At 44.2% G+C, this 20187-nt stretch overlaps 1 protein-coding gene across 1 annotated transcript in view; it reads right to left on the bottom strand.

Annotated features, from left to right (window-relative positions):
* Positions 1 to 20187, bottom strand: part of LOC124620144 (neural-cadherin-like) — a 198212-nt gene that overhangs the window by 77351 nt on the left and 100674 nt on the right. The gene's annotated exons all lie outside the window — the stretch shown is intronic.

Here is a 20187-nt window from a genome sequence, read left to right as displayed (position 1 = left end):
TGCAATAATTACAACTCAGAACATGTTTGTACTTGAACGATCTGAATACAAGTACACACTGATGATGGCACAAATGCAGCGAAACATGTTTGGGCAATAAAATCATTAGATGCTTGCGTAATCAGCGGGTCTGAATTCTCATAACTTCTTCTGCAAACACGATTGCTGTTAGATCTTTGAAATCAAACGGTGATGGTCTACACTACCCTTTTATTTCGTATTGTTCACTATTATATAGTTGGGCTGCGTAGCCACTCTGAAGTGTCCACGACGCATCTCAGATATAACATAATTAAAATACAAAGCATGAAACACCCATTGGTAGTATAGTCGACAGAATAAGAGAAGAACTTACAGAGCGGAATATGTTAAAAGAACATAAGAGGATTACAATCAGCGTACTTGTATACGTCACGCAATTTTGGAAGCAGACCACAGTTGACCTGACGTACAATAAAATGAAGATAAAATAAGTAATGTTAGATATGGTTTTCCTTTTTTTTTAGTCATCAGTTTTCTGACTGGTTTGATGTGCCACGCCACGATTCTCTTTCCTGTACCAAATCTCTTCATTCCAGAGAATTGCGGATGTATTCCAATCTCTGTCTTCCTCTACAGTTTTTGCCTCCTACAGTTCCCTCTAGTACCATGGATGTCATTCCCCGATGTCTTAACCGATGTCATGTAAGCCTGTCCCTTCTCCTTGTCAGTGTTTTCCACATATTCTGTTCCTCTACAAATCTATGCAGAACCTCATTTGTCACCTCATCAGTCCACCTAATTTTCAACATTCATCTGTAGCACCACATCTCAAATGTTCGATTCTCTTCTGTTCCCGTTTACCCACACTCAATCTTTCACTACCTTACAATGCTGTGCTCCAAATGTACATTCTCAGAAATTTCTTCCTCAAATTACGGCCTATGTCTGATACTAGTAAACTTCTCTTGGGCAGCAATGCCCTTTTTGCCAGTGCTAGTTTGCGTTTGATGTCTTCCTTGGTCCGTTCGTCATTGGTTATTTTGCTGCCTAGGTAGTAGAATTCCTTAACATCATATACTTCGTGATCACCAATTTTGATGTTGTTAAGTTTCTAGGTGTTCTCATTTCAGCTGCTTCTCATTACTTTCATCTTTCTTCGATTTACTCTCAATCCATATTCCGTACTCATTAGACACTTATTTCCATTCAGCAGGTCATTTAACTTTTCTTTACTTTGTCTCAGGATAGCAATGTTATCAGCGAATCGTATCTTTGATATCCTTTCATCTTGAATTTTAATTCCACTCCTGAACCTTTCTTTTATTTGCATCATCGCTTCTTCAATGTACAGATTGAACAGTAAGGTCTAAAGACTACACCCCTGTCTTACACCCTTTTTAATCCGAGCACTTCGTTCTTGGTCGTTCACTCTTGCTATTCCCTCTTGGTTCTTGTACATATTGTATACTACGTGTCTCTTCCTATAGCTTACCCCTATTTTTCTCAGAACTTCGATCTTGTGCCATTTTACACTGTCGAACGCTTTTTCCGGATCGACAAATCCTATGAACGTGTCTTGATTTTTCTTCAATCTTTCTTCCATTATCAACCGCAACGTCAGAGTTGCTTCTCTGGTGCCTTTACTTTTCATAAGTCATCTAACATACCCTCAATTTTCTTTTTCGTGCTTCTGCATATTATTCTTGTAAGCAACTTGGATACATGATACTGTGCGATAATTCTCGCACCCGTCAGCTCTTGCAGTCTTCGGAATTGGTAGATGGCATTTTCCCGAAAGTCAGATGGTATGTCGCCAGACTCATACAGTCTACACACGAACGTGAATAGTTGTTTTGTTGCCACTTCCCCAAGGATTTTAGAAATTCTGATGGAATATTATGTATCCCTTCTGGCTTATTTGATCTTAAGTCGTCGAAAGCTCTCTTAAATTCTGATTCTAATATTGGATCATCCATCTCTTCTAAATCGACTCCTGTTCCTTATTCTATCACATCAGACAAATCTTCCCCCCAACAGAAGCCTTCAATGTACTCTTTCCACCTATCCACTCTCTTCTCTGGCTTTAACAGTGGAATTCCTGTTGCTCTCTTAATGTTACCACCATTTAATTTGGTTGTTTTGACTTTCCTACATGGTGAGTCAGTCCTTCCGACAATCATTTTTTTTCGATTTCTTCAGATTTTTCATGCAGCGGTTTCATTTTAGCATACCTGCACTTGCTATTTACTTTATTCTTCAGCGACTTTTATTTCTGTATTCCTGAATTTTCCTGAACATTTGTGTACTTCCTTCTTTCATTGATCAACTGAAGTATTTTCTGTTAGCGATGGTTTCTTTGGAGTTACTTTCTTTGTACCTATGTTTTTCTTTCCAACTTCTGTGATTGCCTTTTTAGTGGTCCATTCCTCTTCAGCTGTAGTGCCTATTGAACTATTCTTTATCGCTATATCTATAGCCTTAGAGAACTTCAAGCGTATCTCGTCATTCCTTAGTACTTCCGTATCCAACTTCTTTGTATATTGATTCCTCCTCACTAATCTCAAACTTCAGCCTACTCTTCATAACTACTATATTGTGATCTGAGTCTATATCTCCTCCTGGGCACGCCTTACAATCCAGTAACTGATTTCGGGATCTCTGTCTGACCATTATGTAATCTAACTGAAATCTTCTTGTATCACCCGGCCTTTTCCAAGAAAACATTCTCTTCTCATGATTCTTGAACACAGTATTCGCTATTACTAGCTGAAATTTATTACAGAACTCAATTAGTTTTTTTCCTCTCTCATTCCTTGTCCCAAGCCCTTATTCTCCTGTAACCTCTTCTTCTGCTCCTTTCTCTACAACTGCGTTCCAGTCCTCCATGACTATTAGATTTTTCATCTCCCTTTACGTACTATATTACCCTATCAGTATCCTCATATACTTTATCTCTTCATCTTCAGCTTAAGAGCAACCCTATCACTGAACTGTTCACAGTAACATATTCTTTACGCTACCTTCCTATTCATAACGAATCCAACACCCATTGTACATTTTTCCGCTGCTGTTATTACTTTGTACTCGTATGACCAAGAATCCTTTTATTCTTTCCATTTCACTTCACTGACTCCCACTATACCTAGATTGAGCCTTTGCAGTTCCCTTATCGAATTTTCTAGCTTCCCTAACTCGTTCAAGCTTCTGACATTCCACGCCCCGACTCGTAGAACGTTATGCTTTCGTTGGTTATTCATGTTTTTTTTTTCTGATGGTCACCCCTCCCTTAGCAGTCCCCTCCCGGATATCCGAATGGGGGACTATTCCGGAATCTTTCGCCAATGGAGAGATCATCATGACACTTTTTCAATTACAGGCAACATGTCCTATGGATACACGTTATGTGTCTTTAATGCAGTGGCTTCCATTGCCTTTTGCATCCTCATGACATTGATCATTGGTGATTCTTCCGCCTTTAGTGGCAGTTTCTCACCCGAAGGACAAGAGAGTGCCCTGAACCTCTGTCCGCACCTCCGCCCTCTTTGACAAGGACGTTGGCAGAATGGGGGTGACTTCTTAAGCCGGAAGTCTTCGGCCGCCAATGCTTATTATTAATCAACATTTACGCGGTGGAGAGTTTCGAACCTGGGACCGAGGACGTTTTGATTACTAATTAAAGACCTACGTCGTAAACCATGGGTGCAACACGATAAGCTACGTATACGGAAAGTGAGGATACCATGCAAAAAAATACTTAACTACGCTAAGTGATTTCGCGATCAGACCCTGAAATAGTGCGATGCTGACCGGGCGACATAACATTACGAAAACAGTAACTACACAGTATAGCCATTTCCAGGTGCAAGGGAGCACTGAACTATGACAACGACACCTCGTAGCTGACTGGTCAGAGATAAACCGGAGCGGATGGATGTACTCAATGTACTATACAATCTTCGTTAAACACGAAACTGTCATAGTACAATATATGAGTAGCAGCAAGGGAAAGTAGAAACATCGTTCCTTTATTATGTGTGCGAGATTTATACAGAAGCTGATTTAATCCAACAATAACAGCCAGTGCGGCAAAGTGATATCATTCAAGAAATTCATCATGGCTATGGATCATACTGCAACTAAAATATTCTTATGACACACTACGTGCGGAAGTTGATTTTTAAATTGAGTAATCGGGCCGATTGAACTATTATTGTCATAGTAATGCTATAAATATGAAGCGAGTGCTTGAATCTAATAGCGACTGCATGCAGGAGAGTCATTTACAAGTTGTATGGGGAACCACAATATCCGTTTCACATCATTTGCTCACCATAGTGAACTGCGCGTTCACTTACAGCAGCGGTTCCCAACCAGATGGTAATTATCCCCTGAGATGGCTAAAAAGAAATGATTCGATTATGTTTCAGTCATAAAACATAATTATTTTTAAAATTTCATTACCACTGTCTCTATTTTATACGAGAGAATTGTAGTAATGATCACACAAGTTGTCAACAATTACATTTTCTGAAATACTAGCATTAACTTGCGTCACATTCCGATGGTGGTTACAGACCATGACACGAATGTAAAAACATTTTCCTCCCACAGTCTGCCAATTTCCCATATAAACTATATGATCAAAAGTATCCGGACACTCGGCTGAAAATGACTTACAAGTTCGTGGCGCCCTCCATCGGTAGTGCTGGAATTCAGTATGGTGTTGGCCCACCTTGATGACAGCTTCCACTCTCCCAGGCATACGTTGAATCACGTGGTGGAAGGTTTTTTGGGGAATGGCAGCCCATTCTTCACGGAGTGCTGCACTGAGGAGAGGTATCGATGTCGGTCGGTGAGGCCTGGCACTAAGTCGGCGTTCCAAAATATCTCGAAGCTGTTCTGTAGGATTCAGGTCAGGACTCTGTGCAGGCCAGTCCATTACAGGGATGTTATTGTTGTGTAACCACTCCGCCAAAGGCCGCGCGTTATGAACAGGTGCTCGATCGTGTTGAAAGATGCAATCGCCATCCCCGAGTTGCTCTTCAACAGTGGGAAGCAAGAAGGTGCTTAAAACATCAATGTAGGACTGTACTGTGATATTGCCAAGCAAAACAAGGGGTGCAAGCCCCCTCCGTGAAAAACACGACCACTCCATAACACCTCCGAATTTTACTGTTGGCACTACATACGTTGGCAGATCAGGCCATACCCGCACGCTGCCATCGGATCGCTACATTGTGAACCGTGATTCGTCACTCCACACAACGTTTATATACTGTTCAATCGTCCAGTGTTTACGCTCCTTAAATCAAGCGAGGTGTCGTTTGGCACTAACCGGAGTGAAGTGTGGCTTATCAGCTGGACCATGAAATCCAAGTTTTCTCACCTCCCACCTAATTGTCATAGAACTTGCAGTGGATCCTAATGCAATTTGCATGCCTGTGTGATGGTCTGAATAGATGTCTGCCTATTACACATTACGACCCTCTTCAACTGTCGGCGGTCTCTGCCAGTCAACAGACGAGGTCGACCTGACGCTTTTGTGCTGTACGTGTCCCTTCAAGTTTCCACTTCACTATCACATCGTAAACAGTGGACCTGGGGATGTTTATGAGTGTGTATCTCGCGTACAGACGTATGACACAAGTGACGCCCAATCACCTGACCACGTTCGAAGTCCGTGAGTTCCGCAGAGCGTCCCATTCTGCTCTCTCAGGATGTCTAATGACTACTGAGATCGCTGATGTGGAGAACCTGGCAGTAGGTGGCAGCACAATGCACATAATATGGAAAACGTATGTTTTTTGGGGGTGTCCGGGTACTTTTGATCACATAGTGTACTTGATATTTTGTACCATGCAACTGTGACAGTAAAACTGACACATATACGTCACATAGGACCGTCGCGGGAGCGTTATCCCTTACGCGTGCTCTAGTCTCACTAGGAGCACGCGTACCCGCTGGCGAGCCGGCCCAAGCGGGTTGCATCATGCAGCCTCGCAGGCGCTCAGCGGCCAACGCGGCATTATGTTTTCGATTTTTTTCAAATTGTTGCATCCTTGAGCCCTCGTCCACCAGATGTACGTCTAGCGATGGCGACTGGCGCTACAGATGAGACTTTATTAATAATTATAGTACAGGGTTACATCACCAGTTACAGTTACATTCTGAGCAAGTAGATCAAGTCCTTCCATCCAAACATGTATTTTTTTCATCATTACTAACTTTAGGACAGGAGCGGGTATACGTAACGTACGTGGAATAGATGTTAAGACCCAATCTAGACATAGCTGCAACAATTTGAAAAAAATCGAAAACATGATGCCGTGTTGGCCGCTGAGCGCCTGCGAGGCTGCATGATGCAACCCGCTTGGGCCGGCTCGCCAGCGGGTACGCGTGCTCCTAGTGAGACTAGAGCACGCGTACGGGATAACGCTCTCGCGCCGGTCCTCGCAGCGGCTAAGTCCGTTATCAGTGCTCTTATATAATCAAGGTCATGCGCTCAGTATAAAAGCGGCCAACGCAGACCAGAGGAATCATTCCGTTGTGAGCTGTATCTGCAACAGCATTGAAGCACTATGCCTCGTCGACGTGTGTATTGCTTCATTGTCCACTTTGCAGCAGATTACCAAACTCATTGGCACAGCAGTAATTGTATAATCGCCACTACACTGCTATAAGGACCACACAAGATTATTATTATTATTATTGTTATTATTACTATTATTAGTGACCGTGGTCACGCATAAAGCTGTAGCAATCTGAAGTCTTCCAGTATCCATCAGTTCAGAAGCAAGGAGTCCAGCAAACAAGCGATCTACAAACAGTAAGCATAGTGCAGACGTTTGTACTTGATTCATTTTAAATGAATTAGTAGGCTGTGAGTGAAGCAAGCTTGACTAGAGGCAGAAGCGATGCAGAGGAAGCACGTTTTGTAAATATGTGCCCTCAGTGTGGCTTGCTAGCTTTCCTTCCTCAGAAGTAGTCGTAGGAGGCAACTCACGATGCACCGACACCTACTTCATCATTCAATAAAAAAAAGTTGTTGGACATAAGCAGTACCGATAGTTTCAGTGACTCATTTTTCGTGGTTTAGTGAAAGACCTATAAAATTAAATATCATTTATCTTCCGTCATTTTAAAAATAAATGTTGAAAGAAAATGAGCCATGGCCAGCTCGCGTTGATGCCGTTTGTTCTTTGGCATTTTGTCGCAATCGAGTGGCGTCTTATTTCTCCCTCAGTTACTACCGTAACGAGTTGCTGATTTGCCTCCGTCAATGGCAGCAGCAGCGCTTATCGATACTAGTACCATCTTTGGTGTGACCGTTATATTTCCGTGGGATGGTGTGTGTGGAGACATTCGGTCAGTTAGGACAGAGCAGCAAGGAAGTCTGCACAGTGCGGGGTCAGGCTGGGACCGCTGGTGGCGTGCACGCACGGTCAGATTGTGAGGCGCTAGCTGCGAGACCTACAAAGTTTGTTGTCCACCAAACTTGGACACTGTAGTTGAGCGATCAGCTAACCTGTTATGAAACCTCAACTGCTGTGACATCTCTGCGCTCATTGCTGGTTGTTGCTCCCTGGGCCGTTCCGGCTAGCAGCAACATATGGTATGTTGGAGTTGGCGAAATTTTGCAGCTGTCTTCCTGTATGTTCTTTAACTACTAAATTGGTTGTTACTTATTAGTGAAGTGCACCAGAGCTATTTTCTGCCTTGTGGCCATTAACGCCCCAGTTACCTGCCCTGTTCGTTAGCATAGTTTTCCGGCAGTGTGTTTTTCCTCGCCGTGTTGATGCTGTACGGCACGGCGTGTAGTTCGACAACCTTTTAGTTGTTTGTTCATATTTTTTTCTTAAGAGTGGTTATTGTGCCTAGGCTGTTTCTAGACGTCAATTTTGAAGTCGAAGTGCTGCTGGTATCTTCGCCCTTGGCTGACATTTTCCTTTGTTGTACTGTTGGTCGGGTGGAAGGGAGTTGATGAGGTTGTTGGTCAGTCCTTCAGCCTCCCCTGGTTCGGGCTGCCGTCCCATTATTTAACCTTACTATTGGCTGCCTGTCTCACCTCACCTTACGTTAGAGCTACCTCCTCAGGCCGACCCTTGGAACACTTCTGAGCACCACTGTTCTGTTGGTTTTAGACTGTGATTTTCATTTTAGTCTGATGTACTGTGTGAGGCCTTCAGCAGCCTACTAATTTAGTTTGTTTTAATTTTAAAATAAGGCTTTCAGCCGACTTAGATTAAAATTTGAAGACTGATTTGTTTAAAAACTAAATTTTGAAAGTTTGTTCTATCTGAAATTCTTATTATCTGGGCCTTAAGCCCTGAGTTGTTCAATGTCCAGTGTGTGGCCTTCAGCTGAGCTTTTATGTGAAATGTTTTTAAGATAAGGCCTTCAGCTGTCTTAAATTAAAATTTTCAAAATTGATTTGCTTAAAACTATTTTTTTTAATTCGCTCTATCTGAAATTCATGTTATCCCGGCCCTAAGCCCTGAGTTGTTCAATGTCTTGTGTGTGGCCTTCAGTCGAGTATTTATGTGAAATATTTTTTTAAATAAGGCCTTCAGCTGCGTGTATTCTTTAAAGCAATTTTTATAACTTGTGTTCAAGCCTTCAGCCGTTCTTGTTTTTGATGTGGTTTTGGGCCTTCAGCCCAGGAGGTATCGCAAGTTTTCTTAACTAGGCCTTCAGCCGTATTGTTTTAATCTGGTCCTTTTAAGGCACTGTGAAATTAAATGGTTCTTAGGAAAATAGGTTTATGTTTTTTGCAACTAACTGTAACTGATTACGGCCTCCTTCACAACCATAGCCTGATCCGCTCTATCCTGCGAAACCAGATCTTAGAAAATTCTTTTTCATTTTAAAGTTTAGTTAAGAATAAATGTTGATGACAGTGGGGTGGGGGTGGGAATATTGATGACAAAGGGGGGAGGAAGAGAGGATACTAGCTAATATCTCATTACATTCGAGGATAATATCCTCAGAAAGATTGTGAACCACTGACTTAGAGCATTATCATAATGGAATACCATAGGATCATAGTTTAAGGAAATCTAAAATAACTTTGGGGTGAGACCCTGAAAACAGTGCGATGCAGACTGGGGAGGTGTCATCCACTGCCAATGGGTTCATTCTGAGGGACATGCTGGTGGTCCTCCACGCTCGCACCCGTGTCAGCTTTCCGAACCTTGTAGCTGCTGCTTTTCAGTTATGTATCTCCTCAGTCGGCTTCACAAAATTACTTAGTATGATAAAAGCCAGGGTCTCCAACGATTTATTCACAAAAGCATTTTTGTTCATTCAACAGTAACTTAATTTGACACAGAAAATTAGAAATAGGATCTAGAAATTTTTTTTAAACGATTTAGAAAATCATATTGATAGGAACAAAAAAAATCCGAAAAGCATGGTACATTACTACTTCTCCACCGCCATGGTATCTCCGAAAACAGCCATTTCCGCTGAAATGGCTAACAACCAACCAAACCCAAATTACACTGACCGGAAAAAAATCGCAACACCAAGAAAGAGTTATTCGACATAAACGAAAGTTGGTAGGTGTGTTTCTACATCTGAAAGATGTATGTTCAAGTTTCGTCCCAGTCGCATACGAGTGGTGCTTTAAATACACGCATTGATCACTGTACACCCTGCCCTGGTGTATTTCAGTTTCATAACAGTCCTCATCACTTATTCAATTCCTGTCTTTTCGCTTACCCATTTGTTTGCTTTTCTGACTCTTCTTGTTATAGTCTACAAGCAACTTTCCACTGCTAGTTGGGCAACCCTAAAGTTTAGAACTGTCGCGGATTTAACAGCCAAGTTTCACTTCCGTGAGCTAGTACTGGCAGTATACGCTATTAGCGTGCGGTAATGGCCTCCGTTAAGATGAAACGTTCTTTCCGGCGCTCTTGTGATCGGAACTTCCTAGAGGGAATTCACGCGAAGTCCCTCGTTTTGCTGTAACCACAACCCGTGTACTCCAGTAATGTGCGTCGTGGGAGACAAATTACGAGACGTATCGCTCCGCAGACTCGCTCGTTAACGTTTACTGGCGAATCCGGATTAATCCTCTACGTCAGCGGTCGTCAAACTGTGGTCTACGGGGCACATGTGCGTCGAATCAAGTACTCGTGTTTTATAGTAACATACATCTAGCAATTAACAAGAGAATCTTGAAACATCAACGAACGTTAAGAGCTTCTTAAGAGTGCAGTTTTCCAAGTCAGTAACAAACAAAAATGTTTACAGAGACAGTAGTATTTTAAGATGTGCTTAATTTTAACTACTGTTGGTAAATTTGGCAGCTTGCCTCAGGAGCACAGCGGTAAGTAGTGCTGTCTACATCTACATCTACATCTACACTCCGCAAGCCACCCAACGGTGTGTGGTGGAAGGCACTTTACGTACCACTGTCATTACCCCCTTTCCTGATCCAGTCGCGTATGGTTCGCGGGAAGAACGACTACCGGAAAGCTTCCGTGCGCGCTCCTATCTTTCTAATTTTACATTCGTGATCTCCTCTGGAGGTATAAGTAGGGGGAAGCAATATATTCGATACCTCATCCAGAAACGCACCTTCTCGAAACCTGGACAGTAAGCTACACTGCGATGCAGAGCGACTCTCTTGCAGAGTCTGCCACATGAGTTTGCTAAACATCTCCGTAACGCTATCACGGTTACCAAATAACCCAGTGACGAAAACGCGCCGCTCTTCTTTGGATCTTCTCTATCTCCTCTGTCAACCAGACCTCTACGAATCCCACACTGATGAGAAATACTCAAGTATAGGTCGAACGAGTGTTTTGTAAGCCACCCCTTTGTTGGTGGACTACATTTTCTAAGGACTCTCCCAATGAATCTCAACCTGGCACCCGCCTTACCAACAATTAATTTTATATGATCATTCCACCTCACATCGTTCCGTACGCATACTCCCAGCTATTTTACAGAAGTAACTGATACCAGTTTTTGTTCTGCTATCATGTAATCATACTATAAAGGATCCTTCTTTCTATGTATTCTCAATACATTACATTTGTCTATGTTAAGAGTCAGTTGCCACTCCCTGCACCAAGTGCCTATCCGCTGCAGATCTTCCTGCATTTCGCTGCAATTTTCTAATGCTGCAACTTCTCTGTATACTACAGCATCATCCGCGAAAAGCCGCATGGAACTTCCAACACGATCTACTAGGTCATTTATGTATATTGTAAAAAGCAATGGTCCCATAACACTCCCCTGTGGCACGGCAGAGGTTACTTTAACGTCTGTAGACGTCTCTCCATAGAGAACAACATGCTGTGTTCTGTTTGCTAAAAACTCTTCAATCCAGCCACACAGCTGGTCTGATATTCCGTAGACTCTTACTTTGTTTGTCAGGCGACAGTGCGGAACTGTATCGAACGCCTTCCGGAAGTCAAGGAAAACGGCATCTACCTGGCAGCCTGTATCTAATATTTTCTGGGTCTCATGAACAAATAAAGCGAGTTGGGTCTCACACGATCGCTGTTTCCGGAATCCATGTTCATTCCTACAGAGTAGATTCTGGGTTTCCAGAAATGACATGATACGCGAGCAAAAAACATGTTCTAAAATTCTAGAACAGATCGATGTCAGAGATATAGGCCTATAGTTTTGTGCATCTGGTCGACGACCCTTCTTGAAAACTAGAACTACCTGTGCTCTTTTCCAATCATACGGAACCTTCCGATCCTCTGTCACTTGGGGCTTAGAGGATATGAGAGGGGGAATGTTTTATTGTTTATCTTTCAGGACTGAAAACTCACGGACGTGCACGACTCGTGCTGATCAGCTGCTGCGGTACAAATTTCAAACCGACGTAACATGGATTCGTGGAAACACATTATAGAGATTGTCATCCTCAGGTGCGGTTCATACAGGGTGATACCATGATGACGTTACATTTTCAGGGATATCAGAGAAAGACAAGCATATCGATTTAATGTAAGGAAGACTTGTTCGCGAATGACCGAATGCGAAACTTATTACCGTAAGTCGTTCTGATATTTCTGACGGTGGAATACATGTACCGGTACTGTTGTTGCTACGAGAAGGTAAATTCCACATGTAGTAGTATGGATCGAAACAAGAAAAAATGTCTAATAAACATAGGCTCTGAAAGACGTACCTTAAGAGCAAGAGCATCTCTTCTGCGGCGAGCTCTTTACACTGGTGTTCAGAAAAAACAGCATATCTTGAAGACTAGAGATAGGACGTTGATATTCACAGGACACGTACGTTAGTGTGTTCTGCAGAAACTGCGTTGGCCCCCGGGTTCAAGATCAACATCGATATCGCGACGCGACACCATTTACCGCTAAAATGTGCCTGCGGCTCTCGTTGTCGCTATAAACCGAAGGTAGTGGATCAGTGTGACTTGAGCAGATGTGCAGGATGCGTTGCAGACGTATGCGCGAACCATACCGTGAAACCAGTAAGCTTGAAAGACGGCGCGTTATTGGCATGAAAGAATGTGATGCATCCATGGGACGAAGTGTTTCGACAGTGCAACGGGGGTGTACAGAATGATTCACGGAAGGCCGTAGAACACGACGCTACGGGTCAGGTCGCACCACCCAGACCCCCCCCCCCCCCCCACCCCTCCCCGAGAAGATCGACACCTCATCCGAACGGCCTTGCAGGACAGAGCTGCGTCCTTCTCGGCTCTGACGCAACAGTGGTATCGTGTAACACATCGTACACCATCTGGGGTAACAGTCCGTCGCCGTTTATTACGGCATAAGTTGCGTGCGTGCCCTCCACTTCTCCGCCTACCTTCGACGAATGTGCAGAAACACGCTGGTGTATGGAACGACGTCAGTGGGGACAGGAATGGCATCAGATGATGTTTAGGGACGAATCCAGGTTCCGTTTGTTTGGAAGTGATGACCGCGTTATGGTTCGCCTCAGACAGGGGAGCGGGATCACTGTAACTGCTTTCGCACAAGACATACAGCGCCATCTCAAAGCTTTATGGTGGAGGGTACTGCTGGGTACAACCACAAATCACAGTTGGTGCGTGTCCAGGGCATTGTGACCTACGTTAATGGCACCCTGCGACCCGTAGCCATACTCCTTCTGCACAACATCCCAGACGCCATTTTTCAACAATACAATGCACGACCACGTGTTGCTGCACAAACACGTGCCTTCTGCGTGTCACAGGATGTTGGCTTTTGCCCTGGTCTGCCAGACCACCAGACTTGTCACCAATCGAAAATGAGTGGGACATGGTGAAATCACTGGTGGGGCGCTGTGACCCAGTGCCAACCATCACAGATGAACTTTGGAACCAGGTGAATGCAACATGATGGCTATACCACAGGACGCCATTCGCGCATTATACCCATCGACGTCATCACACATGGCGAATCCTGTGCCTACTAGGCAAAAGGCCGCATGCTGAACATAGGCGACATAAACGCTAATCATACCTGAAAAACATTCTTATGTACATATCCTGTGAATATAAACGTCTGTAGTCGTTCAAGGGGTTCTGTTTTTTTTCTAAACATGAGTGTAGTTTCCAAATTTTAGATGAGTAGTGTGTGTACAAAACCAAGACAAAAATGTCCGAGCTCTAAAATGCATACCTTAAGAGCTGTGTGCACTTGTTCAGTAGAAGAGATACTGTATGTTACACTGTAGCGAAGATGAACAAATGCTTATAGCTCTGAAGGCATGCATTTTTGAGCTCTATGTTTACTGGAAATTTTTTTCTTGTTTTGGTCGTACTATCATCTCCGAAAGTTGCCTACCCTATCTTAGCAAAAACAGTATTTAGCAATTATATACAAGCACGCGCTCACAGAAAGATCAGTACCTAAAGACTAGAAAATTGCTCAAGTGACACCAACACCCAAAAGGGGAAGTAGGAGTAATCCGCTGAATTGCAGGCCTATGTCACCGATTTGCAGTAGTGTTTTGGAACATATACTGTATTCTAATATTATGAAGTACCTCGAAGAAAACGATTTGTTGACAGATAGTCAACACGGTTTCAGAAAATATTGTTCTTGTGAATCACAAATATGGCTCTTTCTACTCATGAAGTAATAAGTGCTATCGACAGAGGATGTCAAATTTATTCCATATTTTTAGATTTCCATAAGGCTTTCGACACCGTTCCCCACAGGGTATCACCTCAGTTGTGCGACTGTATTCGTGATTTCGTGTCAGAAAGGTTACAGTTCGTAGCAATAAACAGAAAGTCATCCAATAAAACAGAAGTAATATCTGGCGTTCCCCAAGGAAGTGTTATAGGCCCTCTATTGTTCCTGATCTATATTAACGACATAGGAGATAATTTGAGTAGCCGTCTTGGATTGTTTGCGCTGTCAGTAAGCTTGTAAAGTCATCAGATGATCGAAACGACTCGCAAAATGATTTAGATAAGATATCTCTATGGTGCGAAAAGTGGCAATTGACCGTGAATAAGAAAAAATGTGAAATTATACACCAGAGTACTAAAAGAAATCAGTTAAATTTCGATTACGCGGTAAGTCACACAAATCTGAAGGCTGTAAATTCAACTAAATACTTAGGAATTACAATTACTAATAACCTAAATTGGAACGATCACATAGATAATATTGTGGGTAGAGGAAACCAAAGACTGCGATTCATTGGCAGAAGACTTAGAAGCTACAACAGCTCTACTAAAGAGATTGCTTACACCACGCTTGTCCGCCCTATTCTGGAGTATTGCTGTGCGGTGTGGGATCGGCATCGGATGGGACTGACGGATGACATCGAAAAAGTACAAAGAAGGGCAGCTCATTTTGTATTATCGCTAAATACGGGAGATAGTGTCACAGACATGATACGTGAATTGGAGTGGCAATCCTTAAAACAAAGACTTTTTCGTTGCGACGGGATCTTCTCATGAAATTTCAATCACCAGTTTTCTCCTCTGATTGCGAAAACATTCTGTTGGCACCCACCTGCATAAGGAGAAATGATCATCACCATAAAATAAGAGAAATCAGGGCTCGCACAGAAAAATTTAAGTGCTCGTTTTTCCCGCGTGCCGTTCGAGAGTGGAACGGTAGAGCGAGCTTGAAGGTGGTCAATTGAACCCTCCGCCATGCACTTTATTGTGAATAGCAGAGTAATCGCGTAGATGTAGATTCCACTATCAGAGGCATCAGAATCATTTTCGATTATAGCTTTCGACTCAGTCGTTTCCGGACCAGGATCCTTTACCTTAAATTTATGCATTTAGCGTCTTACATTATCCTTGAAAGTCAGTAATATCATCACGGAATTACTTTGTATTTTCAGCACGGAAAATAACTTTAAATTAAGATGGTTGTAACACAACGTAATGAGTAGAAGAAAAATTACATCCGAAACATTTATCGTGTCTCATATTCCATAATGCACTTAAATATAATTATTGCGATGAGTCAATTAATCATCCGCTCAGACAGACAACATAACACTTCGTCAGGCCGTTACAGGGTCACAACTTTGGAATCTCTGATGTTGACAGGATTCTGAAACAGAACAGTCGACGCGAAGTGTTCCGAATGGTGCCGACTTTTAGCGATCAATACTTTGCAGCCGATGGCTAACTTGTCACGCCGTTACTAGAGTTAGTGTATTGGGCGCTCGTACCACGCTAATTTATGTACGTTACGTATTAATAACAAGGTCGATATGTATGTAGCCCAAGGTGCCGCCACCCAACGTCAGTATTGACCCTTGAACAAAAATGATTGACGACCACTGCTCTAAGCTTTCGAACTACTAAATTAGTCCTAAGAAGAGTCGCCAGACTCGCTTTATTCGCGTGAGACAGGTATAAAATTGTCGCTACAACTATACCAAAGTCCTTGACGCAAAGAACAATTCCACTACTTTCAAAAGACCCTCAACTCCGACGGCTATATTGGAAAACTAGCACCCACAACTGTCACTACGCTCTCCCCAATTGGTTCCTACCAACTCTCGCCAATAACATCCTCCATAAACTAAACGGTATAACGGTTTAAAGTAAACAAAGGTGTAAGGAGCACTCAAAAACTCTACATTTACAAGGTGAAACGGGAACAAACGAAATGTATTGTCTTCTATTAGAACTCGCCAAGTCCGTCTCGCTCATTAACCCGTTCACTGGCACTGAGATGTAAAGTGAGGTGACGTCATGGGTTACCTCCTAATACCGTGTCGGACCTCCTTTTGCCCAGCGCAGTGCAGTAACTCGACGTGGCATGGACTTAACAAACCATTAGAACTCCCCTGCAGAAATATTGAGCCATGATGTCTGTATAGCCGTCCATAATTACGAAAGTGCCGCCACGGCAGGATTTTGTGCACGGACTGATCTCTCGATTATGTCCTATAAACGTTCGATGAATAGCCAAATCATTCACTCGAATTGTCCGGAATCTTGTTCAAACCAATATAGAACAATTGTGGCCCAGTGACATGGCGTATTGTTATCAATAAAAATTCCGTCGTTTGGGAACAAGATGTCCATGAATGGTGGCAAATGGTCTCCAAGCAGCCGAACGTAACTACACTCCTGGAAATTGAAATAAGAACATCGTGAATTCATTGTCCCAGGAAGGGGAAACTTTATTGACACATTCCTGGGGTCAGATACATCACATGATCACACTGACAGAACCACAGGCACATAGACACAGGCAGCAGAGCATGCACAATGTCGGCACTAGTACAGTATATATCCACCTTTCGCAGCAATGCAGGCTGCTATTCTCCCATGGAGACGATCGTAGAGATGCTGGATGTAGTCCTGTGGAACGGCTTGCCATGCCATTTCCACCTGGCGCCTCAGTTGGACCAGCGTTCGTGCTGGACGTGCAGACCGCGTGAGACGACGCTTTATCTAGTCCCAAACATGCTCAATGGGGGACAGATCCGGAGATCTTGCTGGCCAGGGTAGTTGACTTACACCTTCTAGAGCACGTTGGGTGGCACGGGATACATGCGGACGTGCATTGTCCTGTTGGAACAGCAAGTTCCCTTGCCGGTCTAGGAATGGTAGAACGATGGGTTCGATGACGGTTTGGATGTACCGTGCACTATTCAGTGTCCCCTCGACGATCACCAGTGGTGTACGGCCAGTGTAGGAGATCGCTCCCCACACCATGATGCCGGGTGTTGGCCCTGTGTGCCTCGGTCGTATGCAGTCCTGATTGTGGCGCTCACCTGCACGGCGCCAAACACGCATACGACCATCATTGGCACCAAGGCAGAAGCGACTCTCATCGCTGAAGACGACACGTCTCCATTCGTCCCTCCATTCACGCCTGTCGCGACACCACTGGAGGCGGGCTGCACGATGTTGGGGCGTGAGCGGAAGACGGCCTAACGGTGTGCGGGACCGTAGCCCAGCTTCATGGAGACGGTTGCGAATGGTCCTCGCCGATACCCCAGGAGCAACAGTGTCCCTAATTTGCAGGGAAGTGGCGGTGCGGTCCCCTACGGCACTGCGTAGGATCCTACGGTCTTGGCGTGCATCCGTGCGTCGCTGCGGTCCGGTCCCAGGTCGACGGGCACGTGCACCTTCCGCCGACCACTGGCGACAACATCGATGTACTGTGGAGACCTCACGCCCCACGTGTTGAGCAATTCGGCGGTACGCCCACCCGGCCTCCCGCATGCCCAATATACGCCCTCGCTCAAAGTCCGTCAACTGCACATACGGTTCACGTCCACGCTGTCGCGGCATGCTACCAGTGTTAAAGACTGCGATGGAGCTCCGTATGCCACGGCAAACTGGCTGACACTGACGGCGGCGGTGCACAAATGCTGCGCAGCTAGCGCCATTCGACGGCCAACACCGCGGTTCCTGGTGTGTCCGCTGTGCCGTGCGTGTGATCATTGCTTGTACAGCCCTCTCGCAGTGTCCGGAGCAAGTATGGTGGGTCTGACACACCGGTGTCAATGTGTTCTTTTTTCCATTTCCAGGAGTGTATTTTCAATCAATGATCAGTTCAGTTGGACCAGTGGACGCAGCCCATTCCATGTACGCACAGCACACACCATTATGAAGCCACCACCAGCTTGCGCAGTGCTTTAGGTCCATGGCTTCGTGGGGTTTGCGCCACACTCGCACCCTATCATTTAGCTCTTACCGACTGAAACTGAGACTCATCTGACCAGGCCACGGCTTTGCATTCGTGTAGGGTCCAACCCATATGGCTACGAGCCCGAGAGAGGCAGTGCAGGCGATGTCATACTGTTGGCAAAGGCACTTGCGTCGGTAATCTGCTGCCATAACGCATTAATGCCAAACTTGGCCGCACTGTCCTAAAGCATACGTTCATCGTACGTCGCATATTAACTTCTGAGGTTATTTCATGCAGTGTTGCTTGTTTGTTAGCACTGACAGCTCTACACAATCCTGCTGCTCTCGGTCGTTAAGCGAAGGCTGTCAGCCACAGAGTTGCCTCTGGTGAGAAGTAGTGCCTGAAGGTTGGTATTCTTGGCACACTCATGACCATGTAGATCTCGAAAAATTGAATTCCCTGGCGATTTCCGAAACGGGATGTTCCGTGCGCCTAGCTCCAACTATAATTCCACATTCGAAGTCTGTTAATATCCGTCGTGCCGCCACAGTCACATAGGAAACCGTTTCACCTAATTACATGAGTTCAAATGACAACTCCGCGAATGCACTGTCGTTTTATGCCATGTCTACGTGATGTCCCATGACGTATGTCACCTCAGTGTGTTAGACCTCGCCAAGTTTGTCTAGCTTATTAAGCCTTTCACTACCACTTGTATGTATACTTTACATGATAGATCGACGGCCATTGTGGCCGAGCGGTTCTAGGCGCTTCAGTCCGGAACCGCGCTGCTGCTACAGGCGCAAGTTCGAATGCTGCCTCGGACATGGATGTGTGATGTCCTTAGGTTAGTTAGGTTTAAATAGTTCTAAGTCTAGGGAACTGATGACCTCAGATGTTATGTCCCATAGTGCTTAGAGCCATTTGAACCATGATAGATCATCAGGGTTTCGTAAGATGACTGCTTGAAAACCAGAAGACATACAGAAAAATGTCAGAAGTCAGTTCATAGAGGATCTCTCTAGGTTTTGATTCGTAATACGCGCCACGGAGTAGTTGCACCAAACGACAGGCGTGTCAGAACATGGAGACAAATAATACTCCCCGTAACGTCGCACCGAATTAGTTCGTGCCTGCATATAGGCAACCCAGTGAACAAGTGCAAAACGGGTTGTCGTCGTGTCTTCTCAGACAACTCGACTCAATGAATTTCGCGTATGTATTGACGCTTTTTTCATACTTTTCTTCTGACTACGACATTAATTAAAATAACCATACGTTAACGTCCTGAACTCTGAAAAAATTGGCAATGAAAAGATTAAACAACATCTCCATCTAGCTAATGGCTCCACAACCTGCTATCCTGATAAGAGGCGTCTGCCCACCGAGAACGTGCTCAATCACTAAACTGCAACACTCGTCCAGAACAACAGACAGTTACTCGGACAAATTTTACGCTTGTGGGCAGGGACACACTTTTGAGTTCATGTAGATTTCTATACTTACAGAATAGCTTACTGAGGGTCTCTCATTCCTGATTTTATACACGCATCAGAAGACATAACCTCCACTCCACAGGCCCCAAGACTTGATTCCTATTGCCCTGAGAACTGGTAACTGACCTCTCGATTTTGCGAGCTCCAAGCAGCGCCACTAAATTTGTCTTAACATTCAGTTCTTCCAGGCAGTCAGCCTCCGAAACAGAATTCGGACATTTCTATTTGCTGCTTCCGCTAAAAGCACTCTTCAGCAAATAGCTGATTTTTGCTAGAGTTATTCAAAACTATATTTCCAAAAGGTGCTGGAAAACACCTGTCGTTACAAGAAAATCTCCTTAGTAAGCTTCCGACAGCAATTCATTTTGAAGGATAATGAAAATAACGACCCATCATTTCATTGCTCAAGTCACATCAATACCCAAAAAGGGAAGTAGGAGTAATCCGCTGAATTAAAGGCCTGTATCACTAACGTCGATTTACAGTAGGGTTTTGGAACATATACTGTATTCGAACATTATGAAGTACCTCGAAGAAAACGATTTATTGACACATAGTCAGCACGGATTCAGAAAATATCGTTGTTGTGAAACACAACTAGCTCTTTATACCCATGAAGTAATCGACAGGCGATGTCAAAT

The sequence above is a fragment of the Schistocerca americana genome, chromosome 6 (genome assembly GCF_021461395.2).
Source record: "Schistocerca americana isolate TAMUIC-IGC-003095 chromosome 6, iqSchAmer2.1, whole genome shotgun sequence".
In the NCBI taxonomy this organism is placed as follows: Eukaryota; Metazoa; Arthropoda; class Insecta; order Orthoptera; family Acrididae; genus Schistocerca; species Schistocerca americana.
The sequence above is the reverse complement of the archived record's forward strand: the minus strand, read 5'-3'. Positions and strand labels throughout refer to the sequence as shown.